The sequence below is a fragment of the Lithobates pipiens genome, unplaced genomic scaffold (assembly GCF_037356315.1).
Source record: "Lithobates pipiens isolate NorthernLeopardFrog02 unplaced genomic scaffold, aLitPip1_a1.2 Scaffold_28, whole genome shotgun sequence".
Classification (NCBI taxonomy): Eukaryota; Metazoa; Chordata; class Amphibia; order Anura; family Ranidae; genus Lithobates; species Lithobates pipiens.
In genome coordinates, this window is record NW_027507789.1 from 128,753,041 (window position 1) to 128,771,188 (window position 18,148).

Consider the following 18,148-nt stretch of genomic DNA (forward strand, 5'->3'; position numbering starts at 1 on the left):
CCTAATGCTGCTGTTCTGAGATTCCAGTGTGTTGAGCAAGGAATGCCAGCAAAGTGCAGCAGAAACTTCAGAGACGCTTGAGCAATCAAGGATAGGCATTTGTTAAAAGAGCTTGGCAGCAGTGGGATTTGAACCCACGCCTCCAAAGAGACTGGAGCCTAAATCCAGCGCCTTAGACCGCTCGGCCATGCTACCTGTGAAAGTGCTCTTGCTAAGGACTAAAAAGAGGCATGACAGTCTACATTCCATGCTCTGCATTCATTGTTTGTATGTGACATGTACGTAACATGTATGTCATGTGTGTCATATGTATGTAACGTGTGTAACATGTATTTCATAAGTGTATGACATGTATGTAACATGCATTCAACATGTATGTCATATGTATGTATAATCTGTGTAATATGTGTGTAACACGTATGTAATATGTGTGATATGTATGCCATATGTGTATTGTGTGTCATATGTGTAACATGTATGTAACATGTATGTAACATGTGTGTACCATGCATGTCATATGCATGCCATATGTGTGTAACATGTATGTAAGATATGTGCAACATGCATGTCATATGTGTGTCATATTCATGTAACATGTGTGTGACATGCATGGCATATGTGTGTAGCATGTATGTGATGTGTATGAAATGTATGTTATATGTGTGTAATATGTGTAACATGCATGTGACATGTGTGTAAAATTGTGTCTAAATGGTGTGTAACATGAGTGTGACATGTATGTAACATGCATGCAACATGTATATCATATGTATGTAACATTTGTGTAATATGTGTGAACTATGTGTGTAATATGTAAGTAGCACGTGTGTCACATGTGTGTAACATGTATGTCATATGTGTGTAGTGTGTGTAGCATGTATGTAATATGTGCACAACATGCATATTATATGTATGTATCATGTATCAAACAAAACATTCAATGATTGCAGCTTTTCTAATGCTGCTAAAGCAGAGAGGTAAGTGTTTTTTGAGATTCCAGTGAGTTGGGAAAGGAACTGCAGTAAATTGCAGGAGCAAGATCAGAGAAGCTTGAGCCCTAGAGGGTAGGGATTTTGTTAAAAGGAGTTTGGCAGCAGTGGGATTCGAACCCACGCCCCCAAAGAGACTGGAGCCTTAATCCAGCGCCTTAGACCGCTCGGCCATGCTACCCATAAAAATGAACACGTTATCGACTAAAATCGGGTGGGACATTCCATGCTCTGCATTCATTGCTTGAGCTGGAGGCCTCAGAACTCTAAACTACAAGTATTCACCACTTTATCCATTATAAAAGGTAGTTGAAGTTTCACGGAGATGGCCAAGATGCCACCTTATGTGTTTCAGTCCTCTTTCTGAGGCAGCAGGTGGTGGTCACTTTACACTTGAGAGTGGACTTTGGGTGCAGCATTCTGTGGCAAGTTCACTTGGCACTCTGCTGAAAAGTGTGCCAGCTTTTCATTAGTACTGCTTGTTTTTTGGTGTGCACACTTAAAGTGTTAATGTGGAATCTAGCTTACAGGAGAGGTAATCACGTTAGTTGGACTTGTTTTGTAACGTTGACAAGATTTCACTAGTCATCTCATCAGAAGTGTGCCCTTTTGGAAGACTTCTCAACCAAAGCATGCAATTTCCTAATGCTGCTGTTCTGAGATTCCAGTGTGTTGAGCAAGGAATGCCAGCAAAGTGCAGCAGAAACTTCAGAGACGCTTGAGCAATCAAGGATAGGCATTTGTTAAAAGAGCTTGGCAGCAGTGGGATTTGAACCCACGCCTCCAAAGAGACTGGAGCCTAAATCCAGCGCCTTAGACCGCTCGGCCATGCTACCTGTGAAAGTGCTCTTGCTAAGGACTAAAAAGAGGCATGACAGTCTACATTCCATGCTCTGCATTCATTGTTTGTATGTGACATGTACGTAACATGTATGTCATGTGTGTCATATGTATGTAACGTGTGTAACATGTATTTCATAAGTGTATGACATGTATGTAACATGCATTCAACATGTATGTCATATGTATGTATAATCTGTGTAATATGTGTGTAACACGTATGTAATATGTGTGATATGTATGCCATATGTGTATTGTGTGTCATATGTGTAACATGTATGTAACATGTGTGTACCATGCATGTCATATGCATGCCATATGTGTGTAACATGTATGTAAGATATGTGCAACATGCATGTCATATGTGTGTCATATTAATGTAACATGTGTGTGACATGCATGGCATATGTGTGTAGCATGTATGTGATGTGTATGACATGTATGTTATATGTGTGTAATATGTGTAACATGCATGTGACATGTGTGTAAAATTGTGTCTAAATGGTGTGTAACATGAGTGTGACATGTATGTAACATGCATGCAACATGTATATCATATGTATGTAACATTTGTGTAATATGTGTGAACTATGTGTGTAATATGTAAGTAGCACATGTGTCACATGTGTGTAACATGTATGTCATATGTGTGTAGTGTGTGTAGCATGTATGTAATATGTGCACAACATGCATATTATATGTATGTATCATGTATCAAACAAAACATGCAATGATTGCAACTTTTCTAATGCTGCTAAAGCAGAGAGGTAAGTGTTTTTTGAGATTCCAGTGAGTTGGGAAAGGAACTGCAGTAAATTGCAGGAGCAAGATCAGAGAAGCTTGAGCCCTAGAGGGTAGGGATTTTGTTAAAAGGAGTTTGGCAGCAGTGGGATTCGAACCCATGCCTCCAAAGAGACTGGAGCCTTAATCCAGCGCCTTAGACCGCTCGGCCATGCTGCCCATAAAAAATGAACACGTTATCGACTAAAATCGGGTGGGACATTCCATGCTCTGCATTCATTGCTTGAGCTGGAGGCCTCAGAACTCTAAACTACAAGTATTCACCACTTTATCCATTATAAAAGGTAGTTGAAGTTTCACGGAGATGGCCAAGATGCCACCTTATGTGTTTCAGTCCTCTTTCTGAGGCAGCAGGTGGTGGTCACTTTACACTTGAGAGTGGACTTTGGGTGCAGCATTCTGTGGCAAGTTCACTTGGCACTCTGCTGAAAAGTGTGCCAGCTTTTCATTAGTACTGCTTGTTTTTTGGTGTGCACACTTAAAGTGTTAATGTGGAATCTAGCTTACAGGAGAGGTAATCACGTTAGTTGGACTTGTTTTGTAACGTTGACAAGATTTCACTAGTCATCTCATCAGAAGTGTGCCCTTTTGGAAGACTTCTCAACCAAAGCATGCAATTTCCTAATGCTGCTGTTCTGAGATTCCAGTGTGTTGAGCAAGGAATGCCAGCAAAGTGCAGCAGAAACTTCAGAGACGCTTGAGCAATCAAGGATAGGCATTTGTTAAAAGAGCTTGGCAGCAGTGGGATTTGAACCCACGCCTCCAAAGAGACTGGAGCCTAAATCCAGCGCCTTAGACCGCTCGGCCATGCTACCTGTGAAAGTGCTCTTGCTAAGGACTAAAAAGAGGCATGACAGTCTACATTCCATGCTCTGCATTCATTGTTTGTATGTGACATGTACGTAACATGTATGTCATGTGTGTCATATGTATGTAACGTGTGTAACATGTATTTCATAAGTGTATGACATGTATGTAACATGCATTCAACATGTATGTCATATGTATGTATAATCTGTGTAATATGTGTGTAACACGTATGTAATATGTGTGATATGTATGCCATATGTGTATTGTGTGTCATATGTGTAACATGTATGTAACATGTGTGTACCATGCATGTCATATGCATGCCATATGTGTGTAACATGTATGTAAGATATGTGCAACATGCATGTCATATGTGTGTCATATTAATGTAACATGTGTGTGACATGCATGGCATATGTGTGTAGCATGTATGTGATGTGTATGACATGTATGTTATATGTGTGTAATATGTGTAACATGCATGTGACATGTGTGTAAAATTGTGTCTAAATGGTGTGTAACATGAGTGTGACATGTATGTAACATGCATGCAACATGTATATCATATGTATGTAACATTTGTGTAATATGTGTGAACTATGTGTGTAATATGTAAGTAGCACATGTGTCACATGTGTGTAACATGTATGTCATATGTGTGTAGTGTGTGTAGCATGTATGTAATATGTGCACAACATGCATATTATATGTATGTATCATGTATCAAACAAAACATGCAATGATTGCAACTTTTCTAATGCTGCTAAAGCAGAGAGGTAAGTGTTTTTTGAGATTCCAGTGAGTTGGGAAAGGAACTGCAGTAAATTGCAGGAGCAAGATCAGAGAAGCTTGAGCCCTAGAGGGTAGGGATTTTGTTAAAAGGAGTTTGGCAGCAGTGGGATTCGAACCCATGCCTCCAAAGAGACTGGAGCCTTAATCCAGCGCCTTAGACCGCTCGGCCATGCTGCCCATAAAAAATGAACACGTTATCGACTAAAATCGGGTGGGACATTCCATGCTCTGCATTCATTGCTTGAGCTGGAGGCCTCAGAACTCTAAACTACAAGTATTCACCACTTTATCCATTATAAAAGGTAGTTGAAGTTTCACGGAGATGGCCAAGATGCCACCTTATGTGTTTCAGTCCTCTTTCTGAGGCAGCAGGTGGTGGTCACTTTACACTTGAGAGTGGACTTTGGGTGCAGCATTCTGTGGCAAGTTCACTTGGCACTCTGCTGAAAAGTGTGCCAGCTTTTCATTAGTACTGCTTGTTTTTTGGTGTGCACACTTAAAGTGTTAATGTGGAATCTAGCTTACAGGAGAGGTAATCACGTTAGTTGGACTTGTTTTGTAACGTTGACAAGATTTCACTAGTCATCTCATCAGAAGTGTGCCCTTTTGGAAGACTTCTCAACCAAAGCATGCAATTTCCTAATGCTGCTGTTCTGAGATTCCAGTGTGTTGAGCAAGGAATGCCAGCAAAGTGCAGCAGAAACTTCAGAGACGCTTGAGCAATCAAGGATAGGCATTTGTTAAAAGAGCTTGGCAGCAGTGGGATTTGAACCCACGCCTCCAAAGAGACTGGAGCCTAAATCCAGCGCCTTAGACCGCTCGGCCATGCTACCTGTGAAAGTGCTCTTGCTAAGGACTAAAAAGAGGCATGACAGTCTACATTCCATGCTCTGCATTCATTGTTTGTATGTGACATGTACGTAACATGTATGTCATGTGTGTCATATGTATGTAACGTGTGTAACATGTATTTCATAAGTGTATGACATGTATGTAACATGCATTCAACATGTATGTCATATGTATGTATAATCTGTGTAATATGTGTGTAACACGTATGTAATATGTGTGATATGTATGCCATATGTGTATTGTGTGTCATATGTGTAACATGTATGTAACATGTATGTAACATGTGTGTACCATGCATGTCATATGCATGCCATATGTGTGTAACATGTATGTAAGATATGTGCAACATGCATGTCATATGTGTGTCATATTCATGTAACATGTGTGTGACATGCATGGCATATGTGTGTAGCATGTATGTGATGTGTATGAAATGTATGTTATATGTGTGTAATATGTGTAACATGCATGTGACATGTGTGTAAAATTGTGTCTAAATGGTGTGTAACATGAGTGTGACATGTATGTAACATGCATGCAACATGTATATCATATGTATGTAACATTTGTGTAATATGTGTGAACTATGTGTGTAATATGTAAGTAGCACGTGTGTCACATGTGTGTAACATGTATGTCATATGTGTGTAGTGTGTGTAGCATGTATGTAATATGTGCACAACATGCATATTATATGTATGTATCATGTATCAAACAAAACATTCAATGATTGCAGCTTTTCTAATGCTGCTAAAGCAGAGAGGTAAGTGTTTTTTGAGATTCCAGTGAGTTGGGAAAGGAACTGCAGTAAATTGCAGGAGCAAGATCAGAGAAGCTTGAGCCCTAGAGGGTAGGGATTTTGTTAAAAGGAGTTTGGCAGCAGTGGGATTCGAACCCATGCCTCCAAAGAGACTGGAGCCTTAATCCAGCGCCTTAGACCGCTCGGCCATGCTGCCCATAAAAAATGAACACGTTATCGACTAAAATCGGGTGGGACATTCCATGCTCTGCATTCATTGCTTGAGCTGGAGGCCTCAGAACTCTAAACTACAAGTATTCACCACTTTATCCATTATAAAAGGTAGTTGAAGTTTCACGGAGATGGCCAAGATGCCACCTTATGTGTTTCAGTCCTCTTTCTGAGGCAGCAGGTGGTGGTCACTTTACACTTGAGAGTGGACTTTGGGTGCAGCATTCTGTGGCAAGTTCACTTGGCACTCTGCTGAAAAGTGTGCCAGCTTTTCATTAGTACTGCTTGTTTTTTGGTGTGCACACTTAAAGTGTTAATGTGGAATCTAGCTTACAGGAGAGGTAATCACGTTAGTTGGACTTGTTTTGTAACGTTGACAAGATTTCACTAGTCATCTCATCAGAAGTGTGCCCTTTTGGAAGACTTCTCAACCAAAGCATGCAATTTCCTAATGCTGCTGTTCTGAGATTCCAGTGTGTTGAGCAAGGAATGCCAGCAAAGTGCAGCAGAAACTTCAGAGACGCTTGAGCAATCAAGGATAGGCATTTGTTAAAAGAGCTTGGCAGCAGTGGGATTTGAACCCACGCCTCCAAAGAGACTGGAGCCTAAATCCAGCGCCTTAGACCGCTCGGCCATGCTACCTGTGAAAGTGCTCTTGCTAAGGACTAAAAAGAGGCATGACAGTCTACATTCCATGCTCTGCATTCATTGTTTGTATGTGACATGTACGTAACATGTATGTCATGTGTGTCATATGTATGTAACGTGTGTAACATGTATTTCATAAGTGTATGACATGTATGTAACATGCATTCAACATGTATGTCATATGTATGTATAATCTGTGTAATATGTGTGTAACACGTATGTAATATGTGTGATATGTATGCCATATGTGTATTGTGTGTCATATGTGTAACATGTATGTAACATGTATGTAACATGTGTGTACCATGCATGTCATATGCATGCCATATGTGTGTAACATGTATGTAAGATATGTGCAACATGCATGTCATATGTGTGTCATATTCATGTAACATGTGTGTGACATGCATGGCATATGTGTGTAGCATGTATGTGATGTGTATGAAATGTATGTTATATGTGTGTAATATGTGTAACATGCATGTGACATGTGTGTAAAATTGTGTCTAAATGGTGTGTAACATGAGTGTGACATGTATGTAACATGCATGCAACATGTATATCATATGTATGTAACATTTGTGTAATATGTGTGAACTATGTGTGTAATATGTAAGTAGCACGTGTGTCACATGTGTGTAACATGTATGTCATATGTGTGTAGTGTGTGTAGCATGTATGTAATATGTGCACAACATGCATATTATATGTATGTATCATGTATCAAACAAAACATTCAATGATTGCAGCTTTTCTAATGCTGCTAAAGCAGAGAGGTAAGTGTTTTTTGAGATTCCAGTGAGTTGGGAAAGGAACTGCAGTAAATTGCAGGAGCAAGATCAGAGAAGCTTGAGCCCTAGAGGGTAGGGATTTTGTTAAAAGGAGTTTGGCAGCAGTGGGATTCGAACCCACGCCCCCAAAGAGACTGGAGCCTTAATCCAGCGCCTTAGACCGCTCGGCCATGCTACCCATAAAAATGAACACGTTATCGACTAAAATCGGGTGGGACATTCCATGCTCTGCATTCATTGCTTGAGCTGGAGGCCTCAGAACTCTAAACTACAAGTATTCACCACTTTATCCATTATAAAAGGTAGTTGAAGTTTCACGGAGATGGCCAAGATGCCACCTTATGTGTTTCAGTCCTCTTTCTGAGGCAGCAGGTGGTGGTCACTTTACACTTGAGAGTGGACTTTGGGTGCAGCATTCTGTGGCAAGTTCACTTGGCACTCTGCTGAAAAGTGTGCCAGCTTTTCATTAGTACTGCTTGTTTTTTGGTGTGCACACTTAAAGTGTTAATGTGGAATCTAGCTTACAGGAGAGGTAATCACGTTAGTTGGACTTGTTTTGTAACGTTGACAAGATTTCACTAGTCATCTCATCAGAAGTGTGCCCTTTTGGAAGACTTCTCAACCAAAGCATGCAATTTCCTAATGCTGCTGTTCTGAGATTCCAGTGTGTTGAGCAAGGAATGCCAGCAAAGTGCAGCAGAAACTTCAGAGACGCTTGAGCAATCAAGGATAGGCATTTGTTAAAAGAGCTTGGCAGCAGTGGGATTTGAACCCACGCCTCCAAAGAGACTGGAGCCTAAATCCAGCGCCTTAGACCGCTCGGCCATGCTACCTGTGAAAGTGCTCTTGCTAAGGACTAAAAAGAGGCATGACAGTCTACATTCCATGCTCTGCATTCATTGTTTGTATGTGACATGTACGTAACATGTATGTCATGTGTGTCATATGTATGTAACGTGTGTAACATGTATTTCATAAGTGTATGACATGTATGTAACATGCATTCAACATGTATGTCATATGTATGTATAATCTGTGTAATATGTGTGTAACACGTATGTAATATGTGTGATATGTATGCCATATGTGTATTGTGTGTCATATGTGTAACATGTATGTAACATGTATGTAACATGTGTGTACCATGCATGTCATATGCATGCCATATGTGTGTAACATGTATGTAAGATATGTGCAACATGCATGTCATATGTGTGTCATATTAATGTAACATGTGTGTGACATGCATGGCATATGTGTGTAGCATGTATGTGATGTGTATGAAATGTATGTTATATGTGTGTAATATGTGTAACATGCATGTGACATGTGTGTAAAATTGTGTCTAAATGGTGTGTAACATGAGTGTGACATGTATGTAACATGCATGCAACATGTATATCATATGTATGTAACATTTGTGTAATATGTGTGAACTATGTGTGTAATATGTAAGTAGCACGTGTGTCACATGTGTGTAACATGTATGTCATATGTGTGTAGTGTGTGTAGCATGTATGTAATATGTGCACAACATGCATATTATATGTATGTATCATGTATCAAACAAAACATTCAATGATTGCAGCTTTTCTAATGCTGCTAAAGCAGAGAGGTAAGTGTTTTTTGAGATTCCAGTGAGTTGGGAAAGGAACTGCAGTAAATTGCAGGAGCAAGATCAGAGAAGCTTGAGCCCTAGAGGGTAGGGATTTTGTTAAAAGGAGTTTGGCAGCAGTGGGATTCGAACCCACGCCCCCAAAGAGACTGGAGCCTTAATCCAGCGCCTTAGACCGCTCGGCCATGCTACCCATAAAAATGAACACGTTATCGACTAAAATCGGGTGGGACATTCCATGCTCTGCATTCATTGCTTGAGCTGGAGGCCTCAGAACTCTAAACTACAAGTATTCACCACTTTATCCATTATAAAAGGTAGTTGAAGTTTCACGGAGATGGCCAAGATGCCACCTTATGTGTTTCAGTCCTCTTTCTGAGGCAGCAGGTGGTGGTCACTTTACACTTGAGAGTGGACTTTGGGTGCAGCATTCTGTGGCAAGTTCACTTGGCACTCTGCTGAAAAGTGTGCCAGCTTTTCATTAGTACTGCTTGTTTTTTGGTGTGCACACTTAAAGTGTTAATGTGGAATCTAGCTTACAGGAGAGGTAATCACGTTAGTTGGACTTGTTTTGTAACGTTGACAAGATTTCACTAGTCATCTCATCAGAAGTGTGCCCTTTTGGAAGACTTCTCAACCAAAGCATGCAATTTCCTAATGCTGCTGTTCTGAGATTCCAGTGTGTTGAGCAAGGAATGCCAGCAAAGTGCAGCAGAAACTTCAGAGACGCTTGAGCAATCAAGGATAGGCATTTGTTAAAAGAGCTTGGCAGCAGTGGGATTTGAACCCACGCCTCCAAAGAGACTGGAGCCTAAATCCAGCGCCTTAGACCGCTCGGCCATGCTACCTGTGAAAGTGCTCTTGCTAAGGACTAAAAAGAGGCATGACAGTCTACATTCCATGCTCTGCATTCATTGTTTGTATGTGACATGTACGTAACATGTATGTCATGTGTGTCATATGTATGTAACGTGTGTAACATGTATTTCATAAGTGTATGACATGTATGTAACATGCATTCAACATGTATGTCATATGTATGTATAATCTGTGTAATATGTGTGTAACACGTATGTAATATGTGTGATATGTATGCCATATGTGTATTGTGTGTCATATGTGTAACATGTATGTAACATGTGTGTACCATGCATGTCATATGCATGCCATATGTGTGTAACATGTATGTAAGATATGTGCAACATGCATGTCATATGTGTGTCATATTAATGTAACATGTGTGTGACATGCATGGCATATGTGTGTAGCATGTATGTGATGTGTATGACATGTATGTTATATGTGTGTAATATGTGTAACATGCATGTGACATGTGTGTAAAATTGTGTCTAAATGGTGTGTAACATGAGTGTGACATGTATGTAACATGCATGCAACATGTATATCATATGTATGTAACATTTGTGTAATATGTGTGAACTATGTGTGTAATATGTAAGTAGCACATGTGTCACATGTGTGTAACATGTATGTCATATGTGTGTAGTGTGTGTAGCATGTATGTAATATGTGCACAACATGCATATTATATGTATGTATCATGTATCAAACAAAACATGCAATGATTGCAACTTTTCTAATGCTGCTAAAGCAGAGAGGTAAGTGTTTTTTGAGATTCCAGTGAGTTGGGAAAGGAACTGCAGTAAATTGCAGGAGCAAGATCAGAGAAGCTTGAGCCCTAGAGGGTAGGGATTTTGTTAAAAGGAGTTTGGCAGCAGTGGGATTCGAACCCATGCCTCCAAAGAGACTGGAGCCTTAATCCAGCTCCTTAGACCGCTCGGCCATGCTGCCCATAAAAAATGAACACGTTATCGACTAAAATCGGGTGGGACATTCCATGCTCTGCATTCATTGCTTGAGCTGGAGGCCTCAGAACTCTAAACTACAAGTATTCACCACTTTATCCATTATAAAAGGTAGTTGAAGTTTCACGGAGATGGCCAAGATGCCACCTTATGTGTTTCAGTCCTCTTTCTGAGGCAGCAGGTGGTGGTCACTTTACACTTGAGAGTGGACTTTGGGTGCAGCATTCTGTGGCAAGTTCACTTGGCACTCTGCTGAAAAGTGTGCCAGCTTTTCATTAGTACTGCTTGTTTTTTGGTGTGCACACTTAAAGTGTTAATGTGGAATCTAGCTTACAGGAGAGGTAATCACGTTAGTTGGACTTGTTTTGTAACGTTGACAAGATTTCACTAGTCATCTCATCAGAAGTGTGCCCTTTTGGAAGACTTCTCAACCAAAGCATGCAATTTCCTAATGCTGCTGTTCTGAGATTCCAGTGTGTTGAGCAAGGAATGCCAGCAAAGTGCAGCAGAAACTTCAGAGACGCTTGAGCAATCAAGGATAGGCATTTGTTAAAAGAGCTTGGCAGCAGTGGGATTTGAACCCACGCCTCCAAAGAGACTGGAGCCTAAATCCAGCGCCTTAGACCGCTCGGCCATGCTACCTGTGAAAGTGCTCTTGCTAAGGACTAAAAAGAGGCATGACAGTCTACATTCCATGCTCTGCATTCATTGTTTGTATGTGACATGTACGTAACATGTATGTCATGTGTGTCATATGTATGTAACGTGTGTAACATGTATTTCATAAGTGTATGACATGTATGTAACATGCATTCAACATGTATGTCATATGTATGTATAATCTGTGTAATATGTGTGTAACACGTATGTAATATGTGTGATATGTATGCCATATGTGTATTGTGTGTCATATGTGTAACATGTATGTAACATGTGTGTACCATGCATGTCATATGCATGCCATATGTGTGTAACATGTATGTAAGATATGTGCAACATGCATGTCATATGTGTGTCATATTAATGTAACATGTGTGTGACATGCATGGCATATGTGTGTAGCATGTATGTGATGTGTATGACATGTATGTTATATGTGTGTAATATGTGTAACATGCATGTGACATGTGTGTAAAATTGTGTCTAAATGGTGTGTAACATGAGTGTGACATGTATGTAACATGCATGCAACATGTATATCATATGTATGTAACATTTGTGTAATATGTGTGAACTATGTGTGTAATATTTAAGTAGCACATGTGTCACATGTGTGTAACATGTATGTCATATGTGTGTAGTGTGTGTAGCATGTATGTAATATGTGCACAACATGCATATTATATGTATGTATCATGTATCAAACAAAACATGCAATGATTGCAACTTTTCTAATGCTGCTAAAGCAGAGAGGTAAGTGTTTTTTGAGATTCCAGTGAGTTGGGAAAGGAACTGCAGTAAATTGCAGGAGCAAGATCAGAGAAGCTTGAGCCCTAGAGGGTAGGGATTTTGTTAAAAGGAGTTTGGCAGCAGTGGGATTCGAACCCATGCCTCCAAAGAGACTGGAGCCTTAATCCAGCGCCTTAGACCGCTCGGCCATGCTGCCCATAAAAAATGAACACGTTATCGACTAAAATCGGGTGGGACATTCCATGCTCTGCATTCATTGCTTGAGCTGGAGGCCTCAGAACTCTAAACTACAAGTATTCACCACTTTATCCATTATAAAAGGTAGTTGAAGTTTCACGGAGATGGCCAAGATGCCACCTTATGTGTTTCAGTCCTCTTTCTGAGGCAGCAGGTGGTGGTCACTTTACACTTGAGAGTGGACTTTGGGTGCAGCATTCTGTGGCAAGTTCACTTGGCACTCTGCTGAAAAGTGTGCCAGCTTTTCATTAGTACTGCTTGTTTTTTGGTGTGCACACTTAAAGTGTTAATGTGGAATCTAGCTTACAGGAGAGGTAATCACGTTAGTTGGACTTGTTTTGTAACGTTGACAAGATTTCACTAGTCATCTCATCAGAAGTGTGCCCTTTTGGAAGACTTCTCAACCAAAGCATGCAATTTCCTAATGCTGCTGTTCTGAGATTCCAGTGTGTTGAGCAAGGAATGCCAGCAAAGTGCAGCAGAAACTTCAGAGACGCTTGAGCAATCAAGGATAGGCATTTGTTAAAAGAGCTTGGCAGCAGTGGGATTTGAACCCACGCCTCCAAAGAGACTGGAGCCTAAATCCAGCGCCTTAGACCGCTCGGCCATGCTACCTGTGAAAGTGCTCTTGCTAAGGACTAAAAAGAGGCATGACAGTCTACATTCCATGCTCTGCATTCATTGTTTGTATGTGACATGTACGTAACATGTATGTCATGTGTGTCATATGTATGTAACGTGTGTAACATGTATTTCATAAGTGTATGACATGTATGTAACATGCATTCAACATGTATGTCATATGTATGTATAATCTGTGTAATATGTGTGTAACACGTATGTAATATGTGTGATATGTATGCCATATGTGTATTGTGTGTCATATGTGTAACATGTATGTAACATGTATGTAACATGTGTGTACCATGCATGTCATATGCATGCCATATGTGTGTAACATGTATGTAAGATATGTGCAACATGCATGTCATATGTGTGTCATATTCATGTAACATGTGTGTGACATGCATGGCATATGTGTGTAGCATGTATGTGATGTGTATGAAATGTATGTTATATGTGTGTAATATGTGTAACATGCATGTGACATGTGTGTAAAATTGTGTCTAAATGGTGTGTAACATGAGTGTGACATGTATGTAACATGCATGCAACATGTATATCATATGTATGTAACATTTGTGTAATATGTGTGAACTATGTGTGTAATATGTAAGTAGCACGTGTGTCACATGTGTGTAACATGTATGTCATATGTGTGTAGTGTGTGTAGCATGTATGTAATATGTGCACAACATGCATATTATATGTATGTATCATGTATCAAACAAAACATTCAATGATTGCAGCTTTTCTAATGCTGCTAAAGCAGAGAGGTAAGTGTTTTTTGAGATTCCAGTGAGTTGGGAAAGGAACTGCAGTAAATTGCAGGAGCAAGATCAGAGAAGCTTGAGCCCTAGAGGGTAGGGATTTTGTTAAAAGGAGTTTGGCAGCAGTGGGATTCGAACCCACGCCCCCAAAGAGACTGGAGCCTTAATCCAGCGCCTTAGACCGCTCGGCCATGCTACCCATAAAAATGAACACGTTATCGACTAAAATCGGGTGGGACATTCCATGCTCTGCATTCATTGCTTGAGCTGGAGGCCTCAGAACTCTAAACTACAAGTATTCACCACTTTATCCATTATAAAAGGTAGTTGAAGTTTCACGGAGATGGCCAAGATGCCACCTTATGTGTTTCAGTCCTCTTTCTGAGGCAGCAGGTGGTGGTCACTTTACACTTGAGAGTGGACTTTGGGTGCAGCATTCTGTGGCAAGTTCACTTGGCACTCTGCTGAAAAGTGTGCCAGCTTTTCATTAGTACTGCTTGTTTTTTGGTGTGCACACTTAAAGTGTTAATGTGGAATCTAGCTTACAGGAGAGGTAATCACGTTAGTTGGACTTGTTTTGTAACGTTGACAAGATTTCACTAGTCATCTCATCAGAAGTGTGCCCTTTTGGAAGACTTCTCAACCAAAGCATGCAATTTCCTAATGCTGCTGTTCTGAGATTCCAGTGTGTTGAGCAAGGAATGCCAGCAAAGTGCAGCAGAAACTTCAGAGACGCTTGAGCAATCAAGGATAGGCATTTGTTAAAAGAGCTTGGCAGCAGTGGGATTTGAACCCACGCCTCCAAAGAGACTGGAGCCTAAATCCAGCGCCTTAGACCGCTCGGCCATGCTACCTGTGAAAGTGCTCTTGCTAAGGACTAAAAAGAGGCATGACAGTCTACATTCCATGCTCTGCATTCATTGTTTGTATGTGACATGTACGTAACATGTATGTCATGTGTGTCATATGTATGTAACGTGTGTAACATGTATTTCATAAGTGTATGACATGTATGTAACATGCATTCAACATGTATGTCATATGTATGTATAATCTGTGTAATATGTGTGTAACACGTATGTAATATGTGTGATATGTATGCCATATGTGTATTGTGTGTCATATGTGTAACATGTATGTAACATGTGTGTACCATGCATGTCATATGCATGCCATATGTGTGTAACATGTATGTAAGATATGTGCAACATGCATGTCATATGTGTGTCATATTAATGTAACATGTGTGTGACATGCATGGCATATGTGTGTAGCATGTATGTGATGTGTATGACATGTATGTTATATGTGTGTAATATGTGTAACATGCATGTGACATGTGTGTAAAATTGTGTCTAAATGGTGTGTAACATGAGTGTGACATGTATGTAACATGCATGCAACATGTATATCATATGTATGTAACATTTGTGTAATATGTGTGAACTATGTGTGTAATATGTAAGTAGCACATGTGTCACATGTGTGTAACATGTATGTCATATGTGTGTAGTGTGTGTAGCATGTATGTAATATGTGCACAACATGCATATTATATGTATGTATCATGTATCAAACAAAACATGCAATGATTGCAACTTTTCTAATGCTGCTAAAGCAGAGAGGTAAGTGTTTTTTGAGATTCCAGTGAGTTGGGAAAGGAACTGCAGTAAATTGCAGGAGCAAGATCAGAGAAGCTTGAGCCCTAGAGGGTAGGGATTTTGTTAAAAGGAGTTTGGCAGCAGTGGGATTTGAACCCATGCCTCCAAAGAGACTGGAGCCTTAATCCAGCGCCTTAGACCGCTCGGCCATGCTGCCCATAAAAAATGAACACGTTATCGACTAAAATCGGGTGGGACATTCCATGCTCTGCATTCATTGCTTGAGCTGGAGGCCTCAGAACTCTAAACTACAAGTATTCACCACTTTATCCATTATAAAAGGTAGTTGAAGTTTCACGGAGATGGCCAAGATGCCACCTTATGTGTTTCAGTCCTCTTTCTGAGGCAGCAGGTGGTGGTCACTTTACACTTGAGAGTGGACTTTGGGTGCAGCATTCTGTGGCAAGTTCACTTGGCACTCTGCTGAAAAGTGTGCCAGCTTTTCATTAGTACTGCTTGTTTTTTGGTGTGCACACTTAAAGTGTTAATGTGGAATCTAGCTTACAGGAGAGGTAATCACGTTAGTTGGACTTGTTTTGTAACGTTGACAAGATTTCACTAGTCATCTCATCAGAAGTGTGCCCTTTTGGAAGACTTCTCAACCAAAGCATGCAATTTCCTAATGCTGCTGTTCTGAGATTCCAGTGTGTTGAGCAAGGAATGCCAGCAAAGTGCAGCAGAAACTTCAGAGACGCTTGAGCAATCAAGGATAGGCATTTGTTAAAAGAGCTTGGCAGCAGTGGGATTTGAACCCACGCCTCCAAAGAGACTGGAGCCTAAATCCAGCGCCTTAGACCGCTCGGCCATGCTACCTGTGAAAGTGCTCTTGCTAAGGACTAAAAAGAGGCATGACAGTCTACATTCCATGCTCTGCATTCATTGTTTGTATGTGACATGTACGTAACATGTATGTCATGTGTGTCATATGTATGTAACGTGTGTAACATGTATTTCATAAGTGTATGACATGTATGTAACATGCATTCAACATGTATGTCATATGTATGTATAATCTGTGTAATATGTGTGTAACACGTATGTAATATGTGTGATATGTATGCCATATGTGTATTGTGTGTCATATGTGTAACATGTATGTAACATGTATGTAACATGTGTGTACCATGCATGTCATATGCATGCCATATGTGTGTAACATGTATGTAAGATATGTGCAACATGCATGTCATATGTGTGTCATATTCATGTAACATGTGTGTGACATGCATGGCATATGTGTGTAGCATGTATGTGATGTGTATGAAATGTATGTTATATGTGTGTAATATGTGTAACATGCATGTGACATGTGTGTAAAATTGTGTCTAAATGGTGTGTAACATGAGTGTGACATGTATGTAACATGCATGCAACATGTATATCATATGTATGTAACATTTGTGTAATATGTGTGAACTATGTGTGTAATATGTAAGTAGCACGTGTGTCACATGTGTGTAACATGTATGTCATATGTGTGTAGTGTGTGTAGCATGTATGTAATATGTGCACAACATGCATATTATATGTATGTATCATGTATCAAACAAAACATTCAATGATTGCAGCTTTTCTAATGCTGCTAAAGCAGAGAGGTAAGTGTTTTTTGAGATTCCAGTGAGTTGGGAAAGGAACTGCAGTAAATTGCAGGAGCAAGATCAGAGAAGCTTGAGCCCTAGAGGGTAGGGATTTTGTTAAAAGGAGTTTGGCAGCAGTGGGATTCGAACCCACGCCCCCAAAGAGACTGGAGCCTTAATCCAGCGCCTTAGACCGCTCGGCCATGCTACCCATAAAAATGAACACGTTATCGACTAAAATCGGGTGGGACATTCCATGCTCTGCATTCATTGCTTGAGCTGGAGGCCTCAGAACTCTAAACTACAAGTATTCACCACTTTATCCATTATAAAAGGTAGTTGAAGTTTCACGGAGATGGCCAAGATGCCACCTTATGTGTTTCAGTCCTCTTTCTGAGGCAGCAGGTGGTGGTCACTTTACACTTGAGAGTGGACTTTGGGTGCAGCATTCTGTGGCAAGTTCACTTGGCACTCTGCTGAAAAGTGTGCCAGCTTTTCATTAGTACTGCTTGTTTTTTGGTGTGCACACTTAAAGTGTTAATGTGGAATCTAGCTTACAGGAGAGGTAATCACGTTAGTTGGACTTGTTTTGTAACGTTGACAAGATTTCACTAGTCATCTCATCAGAAGTGTGCCCTTTTGGAAGACTTCTCAACCAAAGCATGCAATTTCCTAATGCTGCTGTTCTGAGATTCCAGTGTGTTGAGCAAGGAATGCCAGCAAAGTGCAGCAGAAACTTCAGAGACGCTTGAGCAATCAAGGATAGGCATTTGTTAAAAGAGCTTGGCAGCAGTGGGATTTGAACCCACGCCTCCAAAGAGACTGGAGCCTAAATCCAGCGCCTTAGACCACTCGGCCATGCTACCTGTGAAAGTGCTCTTGCTAAGGACTAAAAAGAGGCATGACAGTCTACATTCCATGCTCTGCATTCATTGTTT

At 40.4% G+C, this 18,148-nt stretch overlaps 22 non-coding genes across 22 annotated transcripts; all 22 read right to left on the reverse strand.

Moving 5' to 3' along the window:
- Positions 1-113: 113 nt before the first annotated feature.
- Positions 114-195, reverse strand: TRNAL-UAG (transfer RNA leucine (anticodon UAG)). Its single transcript has one exon. It is a non-coding gene; the product is annotated as a tRNA-Leu (tRNA).
- An 893-nt stretch (positions 196-1,088) lies between these two features.
- On the reverse strand, positions 1,089-1,170 carry TRNAL-AAG (transfer RNA leucine (anticodon AAG)). The gene has a single exon. It is a non-coding gene; the product is annotated as a tRNA-Leu (tRNA).
- A 573-nt stretch (positions 1,171-1,743) lies between these two features.
- On the reverse strand, positions 1,744-1,825 carry TRNAL-UAG (transfer RNA leucine (anticodon UAG)). The gene has a single exon. It is a non-coding gene; the product is annotated as a tRNA-Leu (tRNA).
- An 882-nt stretch (positions 1,826-2,707) lies between these two features.
- Positions 2,708-2,789, reverse strand: TRNAL-AAG (transfer RNA leucine (anticodon AAG)). Its single transcript has one exon. It is a non-coding gene; the product is annotated as a tRNA-Leu (tRNA).
- Positions 2,790-3,363: 574 nt separating this feature from the next.
- Positions 3,364-3,445, reverse strand: TRNAL-UAG (transfer RNA leucine (anticodon UAG)). Its single transcript has one exon. It is a non-coding gene; the product is annotated as a tRNA-Leu (tRNA).
- Positions 3,446-4,327: 882 nt separating this feature from the next.
- Positions 4,328-4,409, reverse strand: TRNAL-AAG (transfer RNA leucine (anticodon AAG)). The gene has a single exon. It is a non-coding gene; the product is annotated as a tRNA-Leu (tRNA).
- A 574-nt stretch (positions 4,410-4,983) lies between these two features.
- On the reverse strand, positions 4,984-5,065 carry TRNAL-UAG (transfer RNA leucine (anticodon UAG)). Its single transcript has one exon. It is a non-coding gene; the product is annotated as a tRNA-Leu (tRNA).
- Positions 5,066-5,958: 893 nt separating this feature from the next.
- On the reverse strand, positions 5,959-6,040 carry TRNAL-AAG (transfer RNA leucine (anticodon AAG)). Its single transcript has one exon. It is a non-coding gene; the product is annotated as a tRNA-Leu (tRNA).
- Positions 6,041-6,614: 574 nt separating this feature from the next.
- Positions 6,615-6,696, reverse strand: TRNAL-UAG (transfer RNA leucine (anticodon UAG)). The gene has a single exon. It is a non-coding gene; the product is annotated as a tRNA-Leu (tRNA).
- Positions 6,697-7,589: 893 nt separating this feature from the next.
- Positions 7,590-7,671, reverse strand: TRNAL-AAG (transfer RNA leucine (anticodon AAG)). The gene has a single exon. It is a non-coding gene; the product is annotated as a tRNA-Leu (tRNA).
- A 573-nt stretch (positions 7,672-8,244) lies between these two features.
- TRNAL-UAG (transfer RNA leucine (anticodon UAG)) lies at positions 8,245-8,326 on the reverse strand. Its single transcript has one exon. It is a non-coding gene; the product is annotated as a tRNA-Leu (tRNA).
- An 893-nt stretch (positions 8,327-9,219) lies between these two features.
- TRNAL-AAG (transfer RNA leucine (anticodon AAG)) lies at positions 9,220-9,301 on the reverse strand. Its single transcript has one exon. It is a non-coding gene; the product is annotated as a tRNA-Leu (tRNA).
- A 573-nt stretch (positions 9,302-9,874) lies between these two features.
- TRNAL-UAG (transfer RNA leucine (anticodon UAG)) lies at positions 9,875-9,956 on the reverse strand. Its single transcript has one exon. It is a non-coding gene; the product is annotated as a tRNA-Leu (tRNA).
- A 1,538-nt stretch (positions 9,957-11,494) lies between these two features.
- Positions 11,495-11,576, reverse strand: TRNAL-UAG (transfer RNA leucine (anticodon UAG)). Its single transcript has one exon. It is a non-coding gene; the product is annotated as a tRNA-Leu (tRNA).
- An 882-nt stretch (positions 11,577-12,458) lies between these two features.
- Positions 12,459-12,540, reverse strand: TRNAL-AAG (transfer RNA leucine (anticodon AAG)). The gene has a single exon. It is a non-coding gene; the product is annotated as a tRNA-Leu (tRNA).
- Positions 12,541-13,114: 574 nt separating this feature from the next.
- TRNAL-UAG (transfer RNA leucine (anticodon UAG)) lies at positions 13,115-13,196 on the reverse strand. The gene has a single exon. It is a non-coding gene; the product is annotated as a tRNA-Leu (tRNA).
- Positions 13,197-14,089: 893 nt separating this feature from the next.
- Positions 14,090-14,171, reverse strand: TRNAL-AAG (transfer RNA leucine (anticodon AAG)). The gene has a single exon. It is a non-coding gene; the product is annotated as a tRNA-Leu (tRNA).
- Positions 14,172-14,744: 573 nt separating this feature from the next.
- TRNAL-UAG (transfer RNA leucine (anticodon UAG)) lies at positions 14,745-14,826 on the reverse strand. Its single transcript has one exon. It is a non-coding gene; the product is annotated as a tRNA-Leu (tRNA).
- Positions 14,827-15,708: 882 nt separating this feature from the next.
- Positions 15,709-15,790, reverse strand: TRNAL-AAG (transfer RNA leucine (anticodon AAG)). The gene has a single exon. It is a non-coding gene; the product is annotated as a tRNA-Leu (tRNA).
- Positions 15,791-16,364: 574 nt separating this feature from the next.
- TRNAL-UAG (transfer RNA leucine (anticodon UAG)) lies at positions 16,365-16,446 on the reverse strand. Its single transcript has one exon. It is a non-coding gene; the product is annotated as a tRNA-Leu (tRNA).
- Positions 16,447-17,339: 893 nt separating this feature from the next.
- On the reverse strand, positions 17,340-17,421 carry TRNAL-AAG (transfer RNA leucine (anticodon AAG)). The gene has a single exon. It is a non-coding gene; the product is annotated as a tRNA-Leu (tRNA).
- A 573-nt stretch (positions 17,422-17,994) lies between these two features.
- TRNAL-UAG (transfer RNA leucine (anticodon UAG)) lies at positions 17,995-18,076 on the reverse strand. Its single transcript has one exon. It is a non-coding gene; the product is annotated as a tRNA-Leu (tRNA).
- Between the last annotated feature and the right edge of the window lie 72 nt (positions 18,077-18,148).